The 24,304-nt window shown below is 41.8% G+C and overlaps 1 pseudogene; it reads left to right on the forward strand.

Moving 5' to 3' along the window:
* Positions 1 to 18,155: 18,155 nt before the first annotated feature.
* On the forward strand, positions 18,156 to 18,853 carry LOC149228042 (transcription factor MYB41 pseudogene; annotated as a pseudogene).
* The last annotated feature ends 5,451 nt before the right edge of the window (positions 18,854 to 24,304 follow it).

The raw sequence follows: 24,304 nt of genomic DNA on the forward strand, positions 1-24,304 counted from the left end.
CGATAACTTAATTTAGAATCTACATTTCGATAACTCAGTTTAATTTAGAGGTGTGAATAACCAAGGAATTCTAGCACATACAATGCACTTACACTTCATATGCTTACTAGCCCTCGTCAATAATTTATGCAAATAATTTAATGTTAATTAAATTAAAAAATAGTAGGTAATCGAAACCATCTGTAGAAAGTCAAATTTGACAAAATATGTACATTATATATCTAAATATTCTTTCCTTATGCCATTCACAACAAAAGAAACTGTAGGAAACTGTGAGATGCATTACTTTCTAAAGAAACTCATCAATAAAAATCTAACATGTTCACATTATACAATGTAGATATCTCACTCAAGACATATCAAGTGGAAGGAAATGGAGCCAATATGTAAACAATACCGTTCATATATATGTCATTCTCCAAGTATAATTAAACATAGCAATTTCTATCTTTTTAATACATGCCTATTCCCAATTCCACCATATATATAATCATTGAATTTAGTACTTATTTACCCATTATGTTTTATTCCCAAGGAAAAATCGTAACTCTCATTATGTGAAATATTGAAAATTACATATTGTAGATGCTGCTATGAGAGCATACGCCAAAAACTGGTGGCCTTACCACATACTGAAAAATTATGAGAAGGACTACCAAAAAGTGTCGCTGATATGCTTATAGTATAGATAACAAAAAATATATAATATCTATGATTAATACAAAAAAGAAACATAAGATCACTCTAAGGGTCTAGAGACAATTTGAAAAATTTAGGGCATCACTGCCCCTTGTGGATTCTTCTATATAAATTGCCAGTGAAAATGCTGACAAAAGTCGTGCCCATTATGTTCCTGTATCATCCAATAACCATGAGTTTTCTACACTGCCTCCTTGGAATGGTTGTTGGAAAGTTGATTCCTTTCCATGTAAATATTTTGAACAAAGATATAATCAAAATGAGATTTTAATGACAGAACTTCATCCAATAAATTATTGAGTGTGTGCACGTGGCATTCAGCTTGCATATTGCAACAGTTTATAACAATCTTTGAATCACCAAAGATCTGGAGGTGACATATATCTTTCTCAATGACATAAATCAAAAGATGTCAAATGTTTTTAAGTTCGAAAACATAGTTTGTGCCTCTCCCTAATCCAATCTTCATTTTATAATAATGATCGTCATTTAGATATAAGAGAATGCCACCACCACAACCATTCATCTATGTCGAACCATCGAAGTAAGCCCATGGAGTAGATTTATATATGGTCTCAACCATAATTGTCAAGCCCACAAGTCAGGCATGCCGGGCGGGTGTGTTTAACCACGGGTCAATGGGAGTTGGCACGGGCGCATGACAGGCGAGCGACGAGCTGGGTGGCTGAACGACAAGTTGAGGGTGTGTGCAAACAGTGCAACGAGATGACCGAACGAAGGAAACATGTGACACAAAGTCATATTGTAAAAATGACTAAGTGTTGGGTGTGGAAAGTTATATGTGGGGGCGGTCCCGCACATGGTTGCCCACACCATGGGCTGACACGAAGTTGGGGCGAGTTGGATGAAACGGTGGGTTGGCTGGGTGAGTTGACGCCCCGAACGATGGACCAAATTCCATAAAATTAAAGCATCGGAATGGTGGAAAAAATCATTCAAGCAAGTTTCCAAGCGTTCATGTGAGCTGGAGGGCAAGCTAAGTTGGAGAGGACTAAAATTTGACAAGGTGTAGGCAGACTCTTGGGCCAAAAAACTGAGCTGGGGAAAACAGAGAAAGTGTAGCCACAGGTCATGTGAAGGCGTGTGAGGGCACTAGGCCAAATGAGTGAATGAGCGAGGACATGCGAGGGTGCCGAGCTGAACAGGTGAACAGGTGAGGGCATGCGAGGGAATCGGGCTAAACGACTGAACAGGTGAGGGCTTGTGAGGGCATCTGCTTGAACAAGTTGAGGGTGTTAGGCTGAACGAGCTAAGGGTGAACAAGGTGTTGAACTGTGCGACGGTGAACGAGGTGCGGTGAGTGGAAGTATCCTTGGGCACTTCGAATGGTGATTCAGCAGTGCAAACGGTGCAGGCTGACTTGCACGATTTGATAGATATTCTACCAAGGAAACTTGGGTTTTTCTGCAAAGACTGTAAAACTGAATATTTTATGAAGTATTGATATTATCGGGTAGACTCATACTTCAGGGAGTTTCCCCTCCTGGTTTATTATCTGCTATGCATATCTGTTAAAAGATAATAATGATGAATGATGTAAGAAATTTTCTGCTGTGTTAATGAAAGTATACTTAGGAAATTTAAAAAATAATCTAAGTGTAGAAGGTAGGCGTAGTCGACGATCACAAGTATTGTTAAAAAGAAAGTGGTCGGTGGTGCTGCACCTCCTATAGTGTGGTTGGAAGAGTACCACTAGTGTAGGGGTGTGAAAATTGGTATCAGAGCCTGATTTAGAGAATCGGATTTGCAGAAAATCTGATCCCGCTACACTTCGTGACAGTTGGTATTAGAGGCCTGATTCAAAGAATCGATTTGCAGAAAAGTTGATCCCATTGCACTTCGTGATATTTGGTATCAGAGCAACTAATACGTGATGAAGAAAGTTGAATACTTGACAGTCGTGATAGGTGATTTAGATTTTCAAAAGGGAAGTATAACACTTCGTGACAGGTTTAGCAGGGGTGAAGCATCGTGATTGGGCCAAGCTAAATGACAAGACATGGTAGGTTTGGAAGGATGTTAAGGGAGGCTCTTGCTGACCTTATATAGGTTGAAGTGGATGAAAGAAGAGAACCCATGGATTTGAGATGAACTTGAAGTCTTGGAAATGGATGTTGAAGACGAACTTCTTTGACTTGGTTGGGCAATGGAGTAGGATGTAGCTGCAGATTGCGATGATGAAGAAGACAAAGTCGTGATGTTTCAGGATGTTGCAGACATGACAATGATGGAGGATGAACTTGAAATTGATCAAGTTGGGCCAGGATCATGTAGTTTGTAGACATTGGTGGATGAGGATACTCACATGGAGGAGCCTCATGGTGAAGTAAGTACCACTTATACTTGTGTTTCATTGGAGCTTTTGGTATATGGACCATATGCAGAGAAGAGTAAAACTAGTTTGTCGATGCAATGGAGGATCTTACCATGGATGTCTACAATGAGACCTTGTACGGAGAAGCAAGGACCATTGACTGTTGCAAGAATTGTTGGGGTTGTTTGTGACCTTATGGAAGAAGGTGCAAATTCCTGTGACAATGGAGGAATGTGATGATCATTGCAGAGGAATAGGTCATGCTTTAGCCATATGGAGAAATTGGCTAAGTGCCCAGCATGACTCATGGACAAATTGGGGAAGGGCACACACTTGAGGTATGATGATACTTGGGTGGATTTCTCATGGCCGAGACTAAGAGGAAATCTTGGTGGAACCTTTAATGGGGGAGCCATGGTGGGAGAGACTCATATGACGATGATATGGTTTGGGTGACCAAGTTCACTAGACTGGATTGCAGACTTGGATGAGGATGAACGATTGTTGTGATGGGTCTAACTAGTTGGACAACATGGGAAACTTGAGTCATGGACATCGAGTTGGAGACATGGAGCATGGAAGTCATATGCAGGAGCACTTGTAGAGGTGTCATTTATGGGCATCCAATAAGGAGTGCCAAGGCAGGGATGTTGTGCACATGGATTTGCTGATGTGACATCGAGATTTTTTACTTATGAGCTGATGGAGATGTTGTGCACTCTTGTACAACAAGGCCATGGAATTGGTTGGTTTCTGAGCAGACTATGGAGCATTCCTACTACATGGAGAGTTGAGGCATCTTGCAGAGACCTTCGGGCCGAGACATGTATGCTTGCTAGGGTGTTGGTTGGAGATGACTCATGGGGCTGATGATGACATGAGGTTGTGACTTTTAGGGGCTTCCTATTATGGTGGATTTGGAGTGATGGAGTTATAGCAATGGTGATGCCTTGGTGGTAACACTTGGGCATGGGTTGAGCTGAGACTTAACCACTTTTGATACATGGGAGATGAGATAGGTGTATACTTATTTCTTTGGCAAACTTGAGGAATGGCACATTGCAGATATGATGGAGGTTGCTTCATGGACCTGGATGTGGCACATCGAGAGTCGGGTTTGATGAGAGGATCTCCTCACTTTAAGGAGATGTATTTTACACATATGGATGATGATGTTGGGATAGATGTGGTTGACTTCATGTAGCACATTGACACCAAACATCATGGAAAACATGTTGCAGACGAGATGGAGTTTACTTCATGGACCTGGACATGACTTACTTAGATGGAGATGGATTCTTATAGAGTTGATGTTGTGACAGAAGTATGAGAAACGATTGATGATGGCATGAGGATGTTCATTCTCATGGTTTCAGCGTGACAGTTCGACTAGCTACCTGACTAGTTCAAATCATTGGGTCTAGAAGTGTACAAAAATGTATTAGCATTGTGTTGGAGTATCATGGCAGTAGTTCACACGATGGTCATAAATGATGAGGTCGACACGATATGTTTATGTAGCTTGAGTTGGAGGGACCAACCTTCCATGGTGAGGCAGCATGTGGGGATTGTGACGGATGTGGTTGATGATCATGGGTTGAGGAGACTTTCCGATACATGGAGACATAAACCTTTATGATTTGTGTGATGGTAGAGCAGAGGTAAGAAGCATGGGCATCTTTGGATGTTGGAGCTAGCAACACTTTGTGATATTTTATGATGGTGTTGTCAAGGACGACAACCATTTAGAGTGGGGGAGTACGTCAAGCCCATGTGTTGGGCATGCTGGGTGGGCACATTTAACCAATGGGTCGACGGGAGTTGGCACGGGTGCACGACGGGTGAGCGACAAGTTGGGTGGTTGAATGGAAAATTGAGGGCGCGTGTGAATGGTGCGACGAGACAACCAAATGAAGGAAACATGTGACACAAAGTCATCTTGTGAAAATGACTAAGTGTTGGGTAGTGGAAAGTTATATGTAGGGGCAGTCCCGCACATGGGCACCCACACCATGGGCCGACGCGAATTTGGGGCGAGTTGGATGAAACAGTGGGTCGGCTCGGTGAGTCAACGCCTCCAACAATGGACCAACCTCCATATAAGTAAAATATTTGAATGGTGGCAAAAATCATTCAAGCAAGTTTCCAAGTGTTTATGTGAGCTGGAGGGTGAGCTAAATTGGAGAGGACTCAAATTTGGCAAGGTGTAGGTGGACTCTTGGGCCGAAACACTGAACCGAGGCAAACACAACAAATGGAGTTGCAGGTCGTGTGAAGGCGCGCGAGGGCACTGGGCTGAACGAGCAAACAAGAGAGGGCATGCGAGGGTGCCTTGCTGAACGAGTGAATGAGCGAGGGCGCCGGGCTGAACGACTGAACGGGTGAGGGCATGCGAGAGCGTTCGCCTGAACGAGTTGAGGCCATTCAGCTGAATGAGCCGAGGGTGAATGATATGCTGAAAAGTGCGACGGTGAATGAGGTGCGACGGGCGAAAGTATCCTTAGGCACTCCGAATGGTGATTCGGGTAGTGTGAACGGTGTGGGCCGACTTGCACAATTTGACAGATATTGTACAAAGGAAACTTGGGGTTTCCTGCAAAGACTGTGAAACTGAATATTTTATGAAGTATTGATATTATTGGGCAGACTCATACATCAGGGAGTTTCCCCTCTCAGTTTATTATGTATTGTGCATATATGTTAAAAGATAATAATTATGAATGGTGTAAGAAAGTTTTTGCTGTGTTAATGAAAGTATACTTAGGAAAGTTGAAAAATAATATAAGTATAGAAAGTAGGTGTAGTCCACGATCTCAAGTATTGTTAAAAGTAAAGTGGTCGGTGGTGCCATACCTCCTATAGTGTGGTTGGAAGAGTATCGCCAGTGTAGGGGCGTGACAATAATAGTCCTATGTTGATGCCGAGGATCATCATCTGACAACGAGTTATAGAGAGCAATGATGTGAGGGATGAATAAGGTCCAATTAGGAGTTGAATCTTGAAAAATATATTTGTCCCTTCCTATCCAAATACACCAACAAACCAATAGAGGGAGATTATGGATTTTAGTTGGGTGTGCGTGATTCCACCATGCTTCCCAAGTGGCCTAGATCGATTCTCCTGACCACCTCAAATTGATATCCAACGATTGATATACCTGATGCCATAGATCAATTTTTGAGGGGCATTGAAGAAATAAATGATGAATGGATTCTACATCATTCTTATAGATGATGCACCATATGGGCCCTTGGAAGGAACACCACTGCAAACTGTCTCTTGTAGGGACTTTGTTTCGAAGTAAACACCACATTAGAAGTTTTTCCTTTCACAGAGCTTTAAATTCTAGAGCAAGTGCCACCACTAAACATTGTTCTGGGGCTGATGATCAGAAAAAATGTAAGGATAACCATCTTTAGGAGAGTAGGTGGCTGATCTAGAAATGACCCAAGTCAGTTCATCATCTCGATCTTGTATCCTTATGTGAGCTTTAGATAATGGATTGATGAAGTCATACCACTCTTGATGCCATGGAGCCATAATCTGAATGTATTGTGCAAAGATAGTCGAGTTGTCAGGACATCAATTTGATTTAGAGTCATAATATAAGATGACCCTAGGAATCAGATAAGATCACTTGAGAGAATGTGCGCATTACCACTCCTTGACCAGTGATCCAAGCCGATGTGAACCTTGACTCACGACCCCACTTTCTAGGTAATGCCTGATCGAATATATGTAATAGAGTTAAATACAGATCACCAGATGGTGGATATACCCTTTCTATTCCAATTGGGCTACCTAATCCAATCTAATATGTTCTACGGATTGATATATTTCCTAATAATTTCCTTGGTCCATAGACTAGAAGAGGTAAGGATCTTCTAGACTAATTTTTTGCCACGGTTCTTGAGAAACATTTGAGATTCTTCATCCCCCATTCACGGCATTTCTTGGGCAAAGAAATATGTTCCCACCTTACCCATGTGATATTTCTACCTTCCCTACTTCCGCGCCAGAGGAAAATGCATCATAATTGTTGAATTCTGCATAATATACCTTTAGGGATCCATGCCTGTGACATCCAGTACACATGAGTATCTTCCAAAATCGATTTAATAAGAAGAAGTCGCCCAACACGAGAAAGCCAATGATGATGCCATATGTTAATTCTTCTTTCAATATTAACCACCAACCATGTCCAATTTGAAATTTTATATGTATTCGGCTTGAGTCGAAAACTAAGATATTTGAGGCCTTCATCAAATGCCAAAATTATGTATGGAAATCTATGAATATCATAGTTAATTTCATATTCGGAACATCATAATGCTATCAGGGAAGACTTCTATTGATTTGTCACCATTCCTGTAGCGTTGCAAAAGAGATTGAGAATGACATTAAAATAATTGGAGTCACTGACTGACCCATTCAAAAATATAAGAACATCATCCACAAAAAGAAAATGAGATAAAATAACATTACCTGCATTTTCAATTTATTTTAATCTCCCATGAAGCTTCTCCTCGGTGATTAATCTACTCAAAAATTCCATGACCAGGGGAAATAGAAGTGGAGATAATGGCCAGCCCTACCTTAAACCACGCTTAGAAAGAAATATGTTTGAGGCTGATCCATTAATAAGGATACTATAAGATACATATGAGAGAAAACACATGATCAATACAATGAAGTCATGGGGAAAGCCCATACGGGTCAATAAAATCCCGAGATACAAACAACTCGTTATGTCAAAAGCCTTAGAGAGGTCAATTTTAAAGATCATGCCCTTTAGCTTATTGATTTTTAGTGAATGAAGACCTTCTTATGCAATCCCAATGGCTTCATAGATCTGACAGTTATTTAAAAAGGAAAATTGTTCTTCTGAAATATGCTGGGATAAGATAGGCTTAACGCAATTTGCAATGATTTTAGCAATGATCTTATAAATGCAGTTATAGAGAGAAATGGGCCAAAACACATTAAAAGAGCTAGGGTTATCAGATTTGGGAATCAAGGCAATAAAGGTGGCATTGAAAGCATCATACATCCTACCATTCTTTCAGCATTCCTCGATAACCCCAAGGAGATCGTGCCCAAGCAGTTCAAGGAATGCCAGGTAGAATTCCACAGGCCAGCCATCTGGGCTTGGGATCTTGTATTTCTTGAACCATTTGAGGACAACTTCTAGTTCCCCCATAGACACAGGTGCATTGAGTGCTTCTGCTATCTCCTCATCCACAAATCTGGGGAATAGACCAACTATTTTAATGATTTTAGCAAGCAATGCCTCCTGTGGAGCTTTAATAACTTCTCAAAATGTGATATACCTAGATTGGCAATACTTTTGAAGGATTGCACAGATGAACCCTCACCATCTTCCAATGACCAAATAGTATTGCTAGCTTTTCGCCCTTTAGAAAATTGCTAAAAATAATTTGTATTCTCATCTCTAGCTTGGAGCCATATGAATCTGCTCTTGTGTCTCCAACTTTATTCTGTATCGTTTAAGATTTTGATGTGATCAACCTCGAGTTTGATGACTTTCTCTTTTTCTTCTGTGGATACATAACCTCCTCCAACTAGATCTTATAATATGGTAAGAGCTTCTTCTATGAGTCTCAGAGCTTCTTCGTCCTTCCTTTTCTTTTCCTTTGCCCAATCAATTGTCTTATTTTTTAGAAGGTTAAGCTTCCCAGCAAAATATGAGGCCATAGAATATCCTTCAGACAAAGAATTCTCCTACCATGTATTTTTGACAATGCACTGATAGTCCTCATCTCGAAGCCATGTCGAATTGAATTTTAAAGGGACTTTTGGCTTAAGGGATACACCAGGTATCTCAAGGTACATAGGCGAGGGAATCTGAAATCCCTCTCGAGGAAACCCATTTCCTAACCTTCACAAATTCCTCCATAAGGGCCTCCTTGATCAGAAATCTATCAAGTTGTCTAGTAAGAATTTCATCGCTCATTCTTCGATTTCTCCAAGTTGGTTGTAAACATGACACAATGATGTCTCTAAATTCAAGCTTCTATGATCCATATTACATTAAGAAGAGTATTTTTGATAGAAATCAAATAGGAGAAGATTTTTCCAACATGTTTCAAACTAGCTAGTGTGGTTCATCATCAGGACCAGATGATGAACCACACTAGTTCAATTGAAATGCACCGGTAATTTTTTCTCCTATGTGATTTCTACCGAAAATACTCTTCTTAACATGAATATCTATCAAGTTGTTTTACTCCAAAAATTGAGAAAAGTAGTCCAAGAGGGAATCAATTTGGCTGATTTCCCCATGACTCTACGTGTCTAATAGAGAAATTTAGATCACCTCCCAAAATGATACTGTCCACTTGCAAAAACGAGGATCTGATGATATCCTCCAAGAATTTCGATCGCCTGTGATAGAGGCCATATATATTCATAACACAAAGTTCCATCCCGAAATATTCTTCTAATATATCTACCATTAATACTCCACCCTCCCCCCAACATTTAAAAACTTTGTGGTCCTTCCATAAACACCTACAACTATGCCACGTGATCTGCCTTGTACATATAATGCATGGAAGGTCCAACCAGGTCTGAGGGATTCTAAAAGCGAGTAGGTATGTGAGTTAATCCCAATATTTTCTTGTAAGAAAACCACATCAACCTTTTCTTAGTCTAAAAGCATCCTAAAGGCTAGTTTCTTAGTTGAGGTAGCCACAACCATAGAGTTAAATGAGATACACATCATTGAGACACCAGATTTGGATTGCCTCTTACTCTAAGAACCCTTTCAAGTGATAACTGCCTACCTTTTGTGACATCCATGTTTGCCTAATGAATGGCCTTAGAAATGAAGGACTGCCTTCCATGAATACGTTTATTGAATTTAGGAGGGGATGATTGTCCAATTCCATGCCCCATGGGAACAGATTGTTTGGCTAAGGATCTCAGAATGTATCTATGGCTAGAGTTATATTTGGATGAGGCATCCCCTATATCATTATCAGGGACCATGGCGGCACAAGGGATAATGGGGGAGGGGGTTGGGCAGCAGGTAGGGATAGAGTTCGAAGCATAAGTAATAGAAATAAAGACACGACGAGAAGTAATGATCCCAGAGTGATGATATAAACAAGATACATATAAAGCATGCATACTATATGGATCGAGGGGATAAAAGGAGAAAGCAATACCCGAAGTCAATGTTGTTGCAGATTCCCGGCCTTTGGTGGTGATTGGAGATGGAGGGTGAGAGGAGGAAGCATGCTTCACTTTTTCCTATTATTGTCCTTTTGTTTTATGAGTCGATGGATTTTGATATGTTTGATTCAACATATTAGAATCTGTTCCCTAACCATCTTCCTTGACCGCCGAATATCCACCTGTTTTTTCTTTAGCTAGTAGGGGATAGTCCTTATAGGCATGGCCAATTTCATGACATCTGCGACACTGGAAAAAGAGACTCCTTCATAGTCCAATTTATGCAATTTAATGTTACCCCTCCATTGCAGCCTTAGGCTTTTGATGAAGCACTCTCATGTGTCCAAATGAACCAAAATGTGAGTGAAGGCCATCTTGCTGGAATCTAAGAAGGATTTGTCATAGTCTAAGAACACCCCGAAGTTGTTACCAACACACCTGTAAACATTTTTAGTCCAAAATTGAAGTGGTAATCCAGGAATTTTGACCCAAATCGGACCTACCCACAAATGTTCTATCTTGGGATCAAATAACAGGCTCCATCGTTTCAGCAAAATTGACATCGTTGTTGAAAATGGCAATAAGAAATGTTAAAAATAGAAGTGCTAAAAATAGCACTGCTATAAATAACAGTTTGGGTACTAGTGTTGGACATAGCAACAAGGAATGAAAAATGGAAATGCTAAAAATAACATTGCTATAAATAGTATTTCAGGATAGATTCCAATTAGTCCCTAAGCTAAAATTGAGAAGTAAAATTCGAATTTGATCTTAGCAGTTGTTTGTAAAACAATCAATTAATTCATCTTGAATTAATTAGTTGCAGGAAATCAAACATGAAGTCTATGTGAAGACATCCAACCGTTTCCCCATTGATTGAGGAATTTATCCCTCAGTTAAAGAGATAAGGATGAGTTGTAATATTGAGTTGTAATTAGTTAGCTCAATTATCTGAGTTAAGTCCAGTTAGATTAGTTCCAACAGTTTGTGGAATTAATTGTGAGTTCAGTTAGTTAATGCTTTCATGCATGTAATTGCTTCTCTCCAGATAACTTAATATGCTCTAATAAATAACTCATGCATGTCAGTTCAGCTAGAGACCCAGTTGAGATCAAAGGAAGGGACAATGTACTATCAATTGGAGGATTTTTCCTATATAGGAAACACATCCATGCAGAACGAATTATCTCATTCGAGATTGCGCAGTTAGATCAGTGGTTAGTGAGTGTGTGAAGAGGCCAATTCACACAGGTGGCATCACTAGACCCCAAGGAAAACTGCACAAGGAAATAGGAGGTTTGGAGGGAAGAGGAGAAGGTTTGTGAGAAGCCTTTGACTATCTATGAGTAGCAGTAGGATTGCAGAGAGAGCAGGATAGCTTGTGAGTTGATTCTTTTTGTAATTTGAACATATCTCCACTTGTATGATAATACAGAGATTGGGGTTTTAGGCTGAGGCTTTCCTTGTTTTATTCTTTTGTTTTCATGTGTGATTGATTTCTCATTCTCAGTTATAACTGTTCTATTTGATCTTGCTCAAATTCGATTAAGCTTCCCCAAGTTTGTTGTAGAAGTAGATCTTGTATTTTGCTTTAGTATATTGCATAATCTGTTGATCTATAGTGGGAAATTTCTACACGGTATTAGAGTAAAGGTGATCAAAGCAAAGAAAAGTATACAAAGAAGGGAGAAGTTCGACGTTTCAAATTCCTGATTATAGAATTCGAATTCTTATCACATCTCAAATTTTACCAATGGTGTTCAACGGTTTAAGACTCGAGTATGCCCTTGATGGCAGATCGAGTTATATAGCCGGGAAGGATCGCATGGAAGCAGTATTAGACAATAGTAGTCTAAAGGACTTCGTTGATCAAGAAGTCCCCAAGCTTTTAGTGGCTAATGCTACAGAATTGGCAGAATGGAAGAAATGTGTGGGTAGAGCGAGGAGAATCCTCCTGGAGGGAGTTTGAGACCACATTGTCTCAAACCTCCATGGGAAGGAGACATCGTTTTCGATGTGGAAAACATTGAAAGATCTATATCAGAACAACAACGATTAGAGGAAGCTGGCGCTGAAAGATAAGCTTCGGAAAATCAAGTTTGAAAAGGACGACATGATCGGGCAACACAAACTCTACATATCTAAACAAGCTCACCACCTACAGGGATGAGCTTGGAAGTGTATGGATCATGATAGTTTATGATGACATGGTGAGTCTTGCGCTCCTCGGTCTTCCTAAGAGTTGGCATATCTACCAAGACTCGGTAAATGGAAGAGAGAAACTGCTAGATTGGGAACGACTTTGGTTAGATCTGATACAAGAGGAGATAAGAAGAAGCACCAAAGATGGTTCTTCATCTAAGGAGGATGAAGAGAATTGCACCTTAGCGAGTAAGGCGAAGAAAGGGAAGGAGAAGGATTCACATCCCAAATCAAGTTCTTCCCATGGTGGGAAGACGTTTGACAAATCGAAAGTGTGATGCTTTCATTGTCATGAGGTGGGCCATTTTGCTACAAATTATCCACTAAAGAAATCCAAGATGGGATCCAAGGAAGGATATGAAGGAGATGCATTGCCCTCATAGTTCGAGTTGGATTTCACCCTCTTCGCATGCATGGTTTCATCCATCGTGGGATGTAGTTGGTTTCTTAACAGTGGAGCTTCATTCCACATGACTGGTGATAAGAGTATATTCAGTACCTTCGAGGAGAAAGATCTCCAAATACTCATAGTGATGGGTAATGATGAAAAGTATAGTGTCTCAGGAGTAGGCACAGTTGTTTTTCAGAGGGAGCATGGAGCTCGCATTACCTTGACTGATGTGAAGTATGTGCCAGGACTGAGGAAAAACTTGGTATCGATCGCAATGCTGGAAGACAAAGGCTATGATGTAGTCTTTAGTAAGGGAAAGGTTTTCCTTAGACACGTCACCGTGAGACAAGTGAAGCAGATCAGTTCACGAGTCAAGAACCTGTATGCTCTTCAGGTTCAAGATGCATGCAAAGCCTTAAGGAGCAAGGAAACTGTTGGAGAGTTGGTGGTTGAGAGGGATAGTACATTACCTTTCAACATGTAGCGCCAGAAGAAGTCTCAGACAATTGTGGAGGAGCCACAATTGGTGAAGCAACTTTAGGAGGTTGTGGAGCAGCCACAACTAGAGAAGCCAAGAGGAGACTGAGTGGAGGCATCCACTCATGCAGAGACATCCAGTAGGGGGAAATTTCGAGCCAAGTGGGTAGAGGGATCACATGCATCCATACCTCTAGCTCGGAGTTGGGGCGATGTGGAGTGACAGTCCCAAGAAGGCTGGAATAGGGGTAGGATCATTGAGGTACCCAACCTCTTTGATTAGACCTTGCTATGGGAGTCACAAAGAGGAGTAGCAGGACTGGCTGAGTGGGTAGAGACAAATGTAGATGGTGCGGCGGAGAGAGCTACAGTGTAGGAATCCCAAGACAGTGTAGAGCTAGTAGGCTGCAACAATGCAAGAGGCACAGGAGTGTTGCACCAGTGCAGGATGGCACAGAGAGGTGTGCAACGGTGCGAGATGCATAGACTGTTGCAGCAGTTCAGAGGTCACAGAGGGAGTGCTTGTCAGTAGCAGAGGAAGCTTCAAAATCAGAGGATGTTTCTAGCAAAACATGGAGGTCAGTTGGGAGTTTTTTTGTTTCTAGAGTTGTTGGAGCAACAACACTTGGGAGAAGTGTTGCATGCAGAACATTCCAAAGGTTCAGGTTTGGGTTCAAGTTGAATGCCTTTCTTGTTGAGAGGGAGTGTTGAAAATGTCAACAAGAAATGTTAAAAATAGAAGTGCTAAAAATAGCACTACTATAAGTAGTAGTTCGGGTACCAGTGTTGGACATAGCAACAAGGAATGAAAAATGGAAATGCTAAAAGAAGCATTGCTATAAATAGTATTTCGTGATAGATTCCAATTTTAGTTAGTCCCTGAACTAAAATTGAGAAGTAAAATTCGAATTTGGTCTTAATAGTTGTTTGTAAAATAATCAATTAATTCATCTTGAGTTAATTAGTTGTAGGAAATCAAACATGAAGTCTATGTGAAGACATGCAACAATTTCTCCATTAATTGAGGAATTTATCCCTCAGTTAAAGAGATAAGGATGAGTTGTAATTAGTTAGCTCAGTTATCTTAGTTAAGTCTAGTTAGATTAGTTCCAACAATTTGTGGAATTAATTGTGAGTTCAGTTAGTTAATGCTTACATGCATGTATTTGCTGCTCTCTATATAATTGAATATTCTCTCATAAATAACTCATGTATGTCAGTTCAGTGAGAGACCCAATTGAGATTAGAGGAAGGGATATCGCACTATTAGTTGGAGGAGTTTTCCTATATAGGAAACTCATCCATGCAGAAGGAATTATCTCCTTTAGGATTGCACAATTAGATCAGAGGTTAGTGAGTGTGTGAAGAGGCCAATTCACATAGGTGGCAGCGCTGGACCCCAAGGAAAACTACGCAAGGAAATAGGAGGCTTGGACGGAAGAGGAGAAGGTTTGTGAGAAGCCTTTGACTGTCTATGAGCAGCAGTAGGATTGCAGAGAGAGCAAGATAGCTTGTGAGCTGATTCTTTTCGTAATCTGAACATATTTCCACTTGTATGATAATATAGAGATTGGGGTTTTAGGCTGAGGCTTTCCCTAGGTTATTCTTCTGTGTTCATGTGTGATTGATTTTTCATTCTTAGTTATATGTGTTCTATTTTATCTTGCTCAAATTCGATTAAGCTTCCGCAAGTTTTTTGTAGAAGTAGATATTGTATTTTTCTTTAGTATATTGCATAAGCTGTTGATCTATAGTGGGAAATTTCTATAATCATTTCAATGTCTCAATAATTTGATGGGACAGAGGGAACGTGCTCTGGTCTATGGAAACGTAGGGAAAACCATCCTCTGGTCATAGTTACCACTGATGGTAATGAATCAATATTTTACCCCCACATTTTAGCAACCCACTTCTTTAGATGTGATGTTGAGTACTCTCTGTTGTGGACCCTTCCAAATAATACATTGTCTGCAATGTCGGTGACTTCATCCAACTTGATGCCCTCCCCTAACACCATCAGTATTCCTATTTCTCTAACTTTGGTGCTTTTCATTTTGTTTTCTCGTTTCTTCTAGGGCCCTCCCTCTAGAACAATAAGGCCTTGTGACTGTGAATCCAAAGGGGAATTAACTGTGGCTTCTGTCTGTAGGAAAATCGGCAACTGACCGGGGTACCAGCAAAGAAATGCGATGTCTGAGCAGGTGCGGAGATCTAAAGGTCTTGAAATATGTTCACGACATATATAGGATGGATCTACCCTCCAAATATAAGAGAAGGAACCGTAGAGGGAACCAGATGAGAATTATAAGTTGTCTCTTCTAAGATCCCACCCTGATGGGGAACTCCGTTGGTGAGTGTCGGAGATGAGCAAGGGTTGAAGCATGTCACCAAGCATTGTAGTGAAGATGGCGATGGAATCAAATGATCGGCATGAGGCTAAGAAAAGGGATACACGAAACCCTTAGAGCTCTAAAACCCAAGTGTGTGTTGATAGACAACAAAAATAGTAACAAAGTCCTAAGGACTAGGGTTTTCAAAAACCACCTCCGACGAAACCCTAACCTCTTCCACCTAAGAGACCGATAATCCTTCTACTATGGGTGGATCCGTTAGAGGCTGAGGTGGCGATTTTGTCTAGATCGGCACTAATTCATATGCACTGGCAAAATAATCCTCAAGATCTTCGTCCATCTCAACATGCAGATCTTGTCCTACATCCATATGAAGCATCCTCGAAAACCAACATATGAACCCCACTCCAAAAACATACCTCTTAACAACCCCAGGAAAAGCACTAAAGTCAATTGCCCACACCTAAAACAACCATAAGCTTCAGCCCGTTGATGGGAGTTAACAAAACGCACTCAAAAGACGCAGGTTCAAGTCCTCGCGTAAAAACATAGCCATCCTTCTTCGAGGGTGTAGATTCAAGTCCTCGCAAAAAGACAAAGCCATCCTTCCTATGTAAAATTTATCACTCCCCACATTATTTGCTTTCTTTTGCGGAAATCTTACTTTTGGTTTCTCCTTCTTATTTACCGATTGTTAATTTAAGTTTAGTGCACACTAAAATACTCAAATTTTATAATATTATATTAAATTACACTTCCGAGCATCTCATTTAAATAATACGCAAGAAAACAACTATCACTCTTTCAAAATGACATCATAAGTTATTAAGAATATATTTACATTTCTACATTCCAAAAAGCAACATATTGTTACTCTTAAAAACATTAATTTTCCTATGGAGACAAAATGTAAAATATCGAATAATTTTGTTTATGAAAAAATTATAGGCTGGTTTATTTATTTATTTATGAATATAACTTTATTCTAATTCCTTATTCCTTATTGTCAATATTCCTATTCCAATTCCTTATTTGTTAATTTTTTATTTTTTATTATTTTTATATTATTTTACATTATAATTATATATATATATGTATATATATATATTTATTTATTGATTCATGTATATTTGAATATTTAATTTCATGATTTAGATTATATTTCATAATATGGTAATTTCTAACTTAGAGTTTTGTGATTCATAATGAATTAAGAAAAGTTCTTTCTGATTTAAATCATATTTCATAATATAATAATTTCTTAATTCAAGGTTTTATGACTCATAATGAATTAAGAAAAGTTTTTGGGTAGAAATCACATAACCAGAATTTTCGGCAACCAACCAATGTGGTTCATTATCAGACAAGATGGCAAAGGCTTAAATAGAGAGCAATGTAGACACCATAATTTAATAATGATATTAATTTATTAAAAACAAATAATATTAAGTGAAGGCTATGTTAAATGGCTAATTTCCGAAAAATATTATTTAAATTAATTTATTAAAATCAAATATTATTAAAAAAATTCTGACTCTTTTTAATAGTATTTGATTTAGCCAAAAATTTCTGTCATGTGATTTCTACAGATTTTTCTTAATATGATAATTGCTAAATAAACTGCTCATAAACTATATTAATTTTTATTATAATTAATCAAAATTAATCTAGTCTATTACAATTATTAAAAAAAATGAAGTAAAAATTAACTTCAATATTTAATAAGGTAAGAACAATTTAGTAATATATGAAATTATGATATTTTACGAGATAGCGGTGAAAGATATGTTAAAGCATTAAAACATGTGAAAACCTATAATGTTTTACAAGTTTGAGATTCGGGTGGAAACAGTCCACTCTTCATTATGCCTTTTCTCGGTAAACTTTTGACTGCGGCTGTCGGCTCCGGCTCCAGTTCCATAATCCATGCATCCATACCTAACGACGTGTCTAGAAGTTCTGAAACATGATGCGGAATCTTTATGATGGACTTGTTATCTTGCGTTCGTAACGAGAAAGTTCAATGTACGTAACTCTAATTTTGTTTGAAATTATTCCTGGCTGAATGGAAATCATTATCCGTTATGTGTTTATTATGACGGGCTTGTTATTCCGCAGTCATAAAGTGAAAATTCAAGGGACGTAATCCTAATTTTGTTTGAAATGATTACCGGCTGAACGAAAATCGCTATCGGTTGTGTGTTTATTAGGAAAAAAATATCAAGGGGCGTGGTCCGAAGTTTGATCTAACTGGTTGTCGTTGAACGAAGATCGCTCTCAGTTACGTCATTAGCCTCGTCACGACCATCTAGAATGGTGACCGAGCTTCTAAAGATTTACTTCAACAACCCCAAATTTCTGAAACCCTACGCAACATATGAATCAAGGTCGGCGCCGAGATCTGTTAAGGCCCATCGCACAAGTATATATATAACAATGGTGTCAGGGTTTACAAGAAACAGGAAGACAAAAGTTACAGTGAAAGGCCGATCGGAAAGTGATAATGGGACGCACGCTTTGCTGTGTTGATCACAATGCGCAGAAAAGAGGACCCTGGACGGCAGAAGAGGACCAGAAGCTCATCAATTATCTTCAACATCATGGCCGTGCCAAGTGGGGCACCCTTCCAAGCTGGCAGGTATTCTATTGTATTTGTGATTTATTATTATTTCTATTCGAAGTTATGTTTTTTAACCGGAGCGATAGTGTGTGGAGCAATTCTCAAACATACATAACATAAATTTGTGAAGACAATTTCCCCATTAGTTATGTTTAGGATTAGAACATATATTTGTGAAGACAAATTCCCCATTTAACTATTAGACCACATCACATTACTTAACCATGAGACCACATCGTTAAAACACCACCCATTAGACCACATCGTTAAAACACCTCTTTTGCAATTTCTATATAGTTGTAATTGAGTAGCGGTATACTTATACAAACGAACTGACTCGCAATCTTTTGTCTGTTGGGAGTGCTGCAGGTTTATCGAGATGTGGAAAAAGCTGTACGCTGAGATGGACCAACTACCTGCGACCTGACATCAAGCGTGGAACATTCTCCATTCATGAGGATCTCGTTATAATTCGTCTTCATGCAATTCTTGGAAACGGGTATTACCTTAATCTTCCATATTACTATTCAAGTTTGCCTTGCATTGCTGTCAATGAAGCTGTTTCACTTCATCCTGGTTGAGGTTTCTTTCGATTGCCATCGATGAAGGGAATGTGTACATATTGTGCAAAATGACATCCAGTCCGGATGGTGGCAACACACATTTTATAATGAACGATAAAGGTAAGTGGTGTGTACAAAAGTTATAAGTCTAAACTTATAAATGCCATTTATTTAGAGAATGAGAAAATGAAAGGGCGTGCAAATTCATAAATGGAATTTGATTTGAGACTCTAGCACTCATTTGATGAATTCACACTTCAGTTTAAATGGTTGTGATGTGCACATCAAGTTCCACCTTTAGCTCCCACCGACTTTGAGGGTTTGTGTAACGCCCTGGCATTTGGGCAGAGGCGCGCCTTCACCCGACGGGCGACTCGGGTGGGCGACCCGTGGGCGACCCGTGCACGACGGGCGGGTGACCCGGGTGGGCGACCCGTGCACGATGGGCGGGCGCCCCGGGCACTGCGACCCGTGCACCGCGAGCGACGACAGGTTTGGCGAGCTGCGACATCCAGCGAACGAAGGGCGAGCTGCGGACGAGCTGCAGCAGATTTGGACGCGGGTGCAGCTACCCGAACCGGCGGACAGTTTACGGTTGAGGCTCGGGCGAGCCGAAACGGAGAGTCGACCCAAGGGCGACCCGCGCCCGACGGGCGGGCGACCCATGGGCGGCCCACACCCGATGGGCAGACCACCGAACAGCGACATGGCAAGCGGCACGACATGGGCGCGAGTTGGTTCAACACGGTCGTGGCACGGTTGGGCGTGTAGATGTGGGCAAAGGGAGGGCGACTCGGGTGGGCGCCCCTCCATACGGCGGACGGGCAGAACGCGACCACAACCGGACGTGCGACAGCAAACGGCAGTGCGACAAAGGGCGGACAGCGTGCGACGTTCCTACGAGCCGGCTGCGACGTTTTGGGAGCACTTACATAAAACTTGGAAATAATGCGATGGAGTCACAAGACTTTATAAGGGCGTAGGGAGGCCTTGCCCTTAGGCAAGGGCCGACCTGCCAATAAGTAAAGAAGGGGCTCCAACGTATGTATTTTGGGGGTCGGCCTAAAGAGCTGACACCCCTTCATCATAGAGTTGAGATGGCTATATATTCAAGGCGCAGAAGGCTCATTTGAAAACAAGCACTTCGCTCTCCTCTTGGTCATCGATCTAGAGATAAGAGGACGCAGAGAAGTGCGCATCTCTCATGCGCATAAGAGAATAAGTGCGCAGTTCTACCGGGGATTGGTTTGAGGACGACGGTTCACGGTGAAGGACGATTTGGTGCAGAATTGATTTGGTAGAGTTTTGGAGGCTCGGGTGAGCTCGCTCTTACCAAAGGTAATTGGTATCGAATTGTAAAAGGCTCTCTTGCCTCGTTGTAAAAGTTCTAAGTGTTGGCCGTGGGCTTGCCCGGCACACTTGTGATTGTATTATTGAAAAGAGATTCATAATATATATTTGGGCGAACTCGTTCGGGAGTTGCCCCTCCCATTATCATTGTGTGCAATTGTTATGTGCTCGGTTTTACATTGCATATTGGTTATGATTGTATATGAAGATTAATGCCTTGTCTTAATTAAAGAAGATGAATTAAGCATGTTAATGTGTAAGGCGTAGTCTATATGTACAAGTATTACGAAAAAGAAAGTACATGGTAGTGCCGCACCCCGCCAGATAACGGTTGGAAGACTACCGTAGACTTGGGGGCATGACAGGTGGTATCAGAGCTCGGTCTCGAGCTGGTGAGCAGGGTTGCTCACACACTTGAAAGTTGGTAGTTGACAAGGTTCTTGCAGGTGACTTGGAGAAACCGATGAATGGTCGAAACTAGGTCGCAAAAGAAGATGGCCGTTAACTCTCAAGCTGGGTCTAGCCATACAATGAAGGATCCCGTGAAGGATCCTCATCTTGAGTTCATGGGAAAGGTGATTGAAAGAATGGAGACTTTGGAGTCTTCTTGGAACCAAGATGTGGACTCGCTTACTAAGGAACGAGAAGCCATCTCGAAGGTTAGAGAAGAACTTGGAGAACTCCGTGAACAGCATGAGGAGCTCAAGACACAATATGAATACACAGATCTTTTGTGTACACAATTGGAAGGAAGGGTCAAGGAAGTTGAAGAATCAAGAGATCAGGGTCTCGCAGAGATCACGAACTTGAGAGGAACTCTTGACAAGGTAAATAAAAGTCTTGATTAAGCCAAGGACGAGATTGCGGTATTGAAGAGAGCCGTGAGGTATAACTCAGGTGGAGGAGTACCTCATGTAAAGGTCAAGGAGCCGGAATCTTATGACGGTACAAGGAGTGCAAAGACTCTTGGTAACTTCTTGTGGGACATGGAGCAGTACTTGGAACGGTTAAGTCTACCTGATGGGGAGACACAAGTCAAGGTAGCCGCTCAATTCCTAACAAATGATGCCAAGATGTGGTGGCGAAGGAGGGTGGATCAGATTATCAATGGTAATGCTGATGACATCACTTCGTGGGACGACATGAAGAAAGCTTTGCAAACCCATTTCAGTCCTCAAGATGAAACATGGGAAGCAAGGACAAAGATTAAGTTCATCAAACAAACCGGAAGGCTACAAGCATATCAGCAAGAGTTTTCAAGTGCAGCTCTGGAACTTCCCGACATGGCAGAAAGGGACAAGGTGTTCAACTTTATTATTGGGTTGAAGCCTTGGGCACGCAATGAAGTGAAGAGGCAGAAAATTAGAACACTTGAGGAAGCTTTTGTTGCGGTTGACAGGTTGGTGGACCATTATGATGAGACTTCTAATGAGAAAAAGAAGTCCGACAAACCGAAAGACAAGAAGAAGGAGGATACTCCGAAATTAGATGATGGTGCAAAGATGAAGAAACCTTTGAAGTGCTGGTTGTGTGAAGGACCACACACGGTGAAGAATTGCCCATCTAAACCAAAGTTGACCGCTGTTACACAACCTGCCGAGGAGGATGACAATGCTTCTGTGGGAATGATGCAGATACTTGGTGCAGCTGCTACTACGGAAGTGACTTCTAGAAGGGATCCGGAAAGAAACAGGTTGGAGTACGTTCAGATGAAGATTGGTGGGGCCGATGTACTCACTATGGTTGATAGTGGGGCTTCACATAACTTCATGAGTGAAGACACCGCAAGGAGACTTGGGCTGAAATTTGTACCTATGAAGGCACAAATGAAGACGGTGAATTCTCCTCCTATGGCAATCCTTGGTATGGCCGAAAAGGTGGACACCACACTTGGTGGATGGACCGGAAAGGTGGACTTCACCATAGTGCGGATTGATGACTATGAGGCAGTATTGGGGATGGAGTTCATGAAACAATTTGAAGCTATGGTTGTGCCACATTTGAGGAAACTCTTTATTTATGATGGAAGGGAAGATGTGCCCATTGGTGTTCCAACCATTGGTGTAACAAAACCCGATCATAAGTTAGGAGGAATGTAGATGGAGGACAAGGTAAAGGTAGACAAGCGGTTGTCTACGATGGAGGCAAAGATTGCAGAACAATCTGTGGTCATCCGATCACTTTTAGATAGCATATTGGACTTATCAAGAAGGCTAGAGTTGGTGGAGGACGATGATGATGATGATGAGCTATATGTGAGGCCGAACATCCAGAAGGAAGATCGGGAAGCATATCTACAAAGGATGGAGGTTGAGGATCCTGATAGATGGATTGAGCTGATTAGTAAAGGAGAGCCTCCAGGGTCTTCTCGCTCCACATCTTCTTAGATGACATAGAAGATGGGGCTCATTGTTAAGCTGCTCATGGCAGTGAGCCCTCAAACTTGGTTGAGCAGGTATGGTGATCGCAACATGCTGCAGAAAGATGGGGTTCCCATGGACCTGAGAATGGGATCGTGGAGATGAAGTGTTGACACATGGCTAGGATGTGTAGCACTTGTTATACATGGGCAGTTGGCACATGGAGATGACTTGGTGGAGACGAGACCTTATATATGTTACAAAGGTGTTGACTTATATGGAGGGAGTCTACATCATGGTTGATATTAATCTTGGTGAAAGTCACTAAGATGGCATGTTGTCGGGACGACAACGTCTTCAGGTGGAGGAGAGTGTAACGCCCTGGCGATTTGGGCAGAGGCGCGCCTTCACCTGACGGGCGACCCGGGTGGCCGACCCGTGGGCGACCCGTGCACGACGGGCGGGTGACCCGGGTGGGTGACCTGCGGGCGACCCGTGCACGACGGGCAGGCGCCCCGGGCACCGCGACCCGTGCACGGCGAGCGACGACAGGTTTGGCGAGCTGCGACATCCGGCGAACGAAGGGCGAGCTGCAGACGAGCTGTAGCAGATTTGGATGCGGGTGCAGCTACCCGAACTGGCGGACAGTTTACGGTTGAGGCTCGGGCAAGCCGAAACGGAGAGTCGACCCAAGGGCGACCCGCACCCGACGGGCGAGCGACCCATGGGCGGCCCACACCCGATGGGCAGACCACCGAACAGCGACATGGCAAGCGGCATGACATGGGCGCGAGTTGGTTCAACACGGGCGTGGCACAGTTGGGCGCGTAGATGTGGGCAAAGGGAGGGCGACCCGGGCGGGTGCCCCTCCATACGGCGGACGGGCAGAACGCGACCACAACCGGACGTGCGACAGCAAACGGCAGTGCGACAAAGGGCGGACAGCGTGCGACGTTCCTACGAGCCGGCTGCGACGTTTTGGGAGCACTTACATAAAACTTGGAAATAATGCGATGGAGTCACAAGACTTTATAAGGGCATAGGGAGGCCTTGCCCTTAGGCAAGGGCCGACCTGCCAATAAGTAAAGAAGGGGCTCCAACGTATGTATTTTGGGAGTCGGCCTAAAGAGGTGACACCCCTTCATCATAGAGTTGAGATGGCTATATATTCAAGGCGCAAAAGGCTCATTTGAAAACAAGCACTTCGCTCTCCTCTTGGTCATTGATCTAGAGATAAGAGGACGCAGAGAAGTGCGCATCTCTCATGCGCATAAGAGAATAAGTGCGCAGTTCTACCGGGGATTGGTTTGAGGACGACGGTTCACGGTGAAGGACGATTTGGTGAAGAATTGATTTGGTAGAGTTTTGGAGGCTCGGGTGAGCTCACTCTTACCAAAGGTAATTGGTATCGAATTGTAAAAGGCTCTCTTGCCTCGTTGTAAAAGTTTTAAGTGTTGGCCGTGGGCTTGCCCGGCACACTTGTGATTGTATTATTGAAAGGAGATTCATAATATATATTTGGGCGAACTCGTTCGGGAGTTGCCCCTCCCATTATCATTGTGTGCAATTGTTATGTGCTCGGTTTTACATTGCATATTGGTTATGATTGTATATGAAGATTAATGCCTTGTCTTAATTAAAGAAGATGAATTAAGCATGTTAATGTGTAAGGCGTAGTCTATATGTACAAGTATTACGAAAAAGAAAGTACATGGTAGTGCCGCACCCCGCCAGATAACGGTTGGAAGACTACCGTAGA

Source organism: Pinus tabuliformis, chromosome J, assembly GCF_031772625.1.
Source record: "Pinus tabuliformis cultivar Carrire ecotype Pingquan chromosome J, CPIR1, whole genome shotgun sequence".
Taxonomy (NCBI): Eukaryota; Viridiplantae; Streptophyta; class Pinopsida; order Pinales; family Pinaceae; genus Pinus; species Pinus tabuliformis.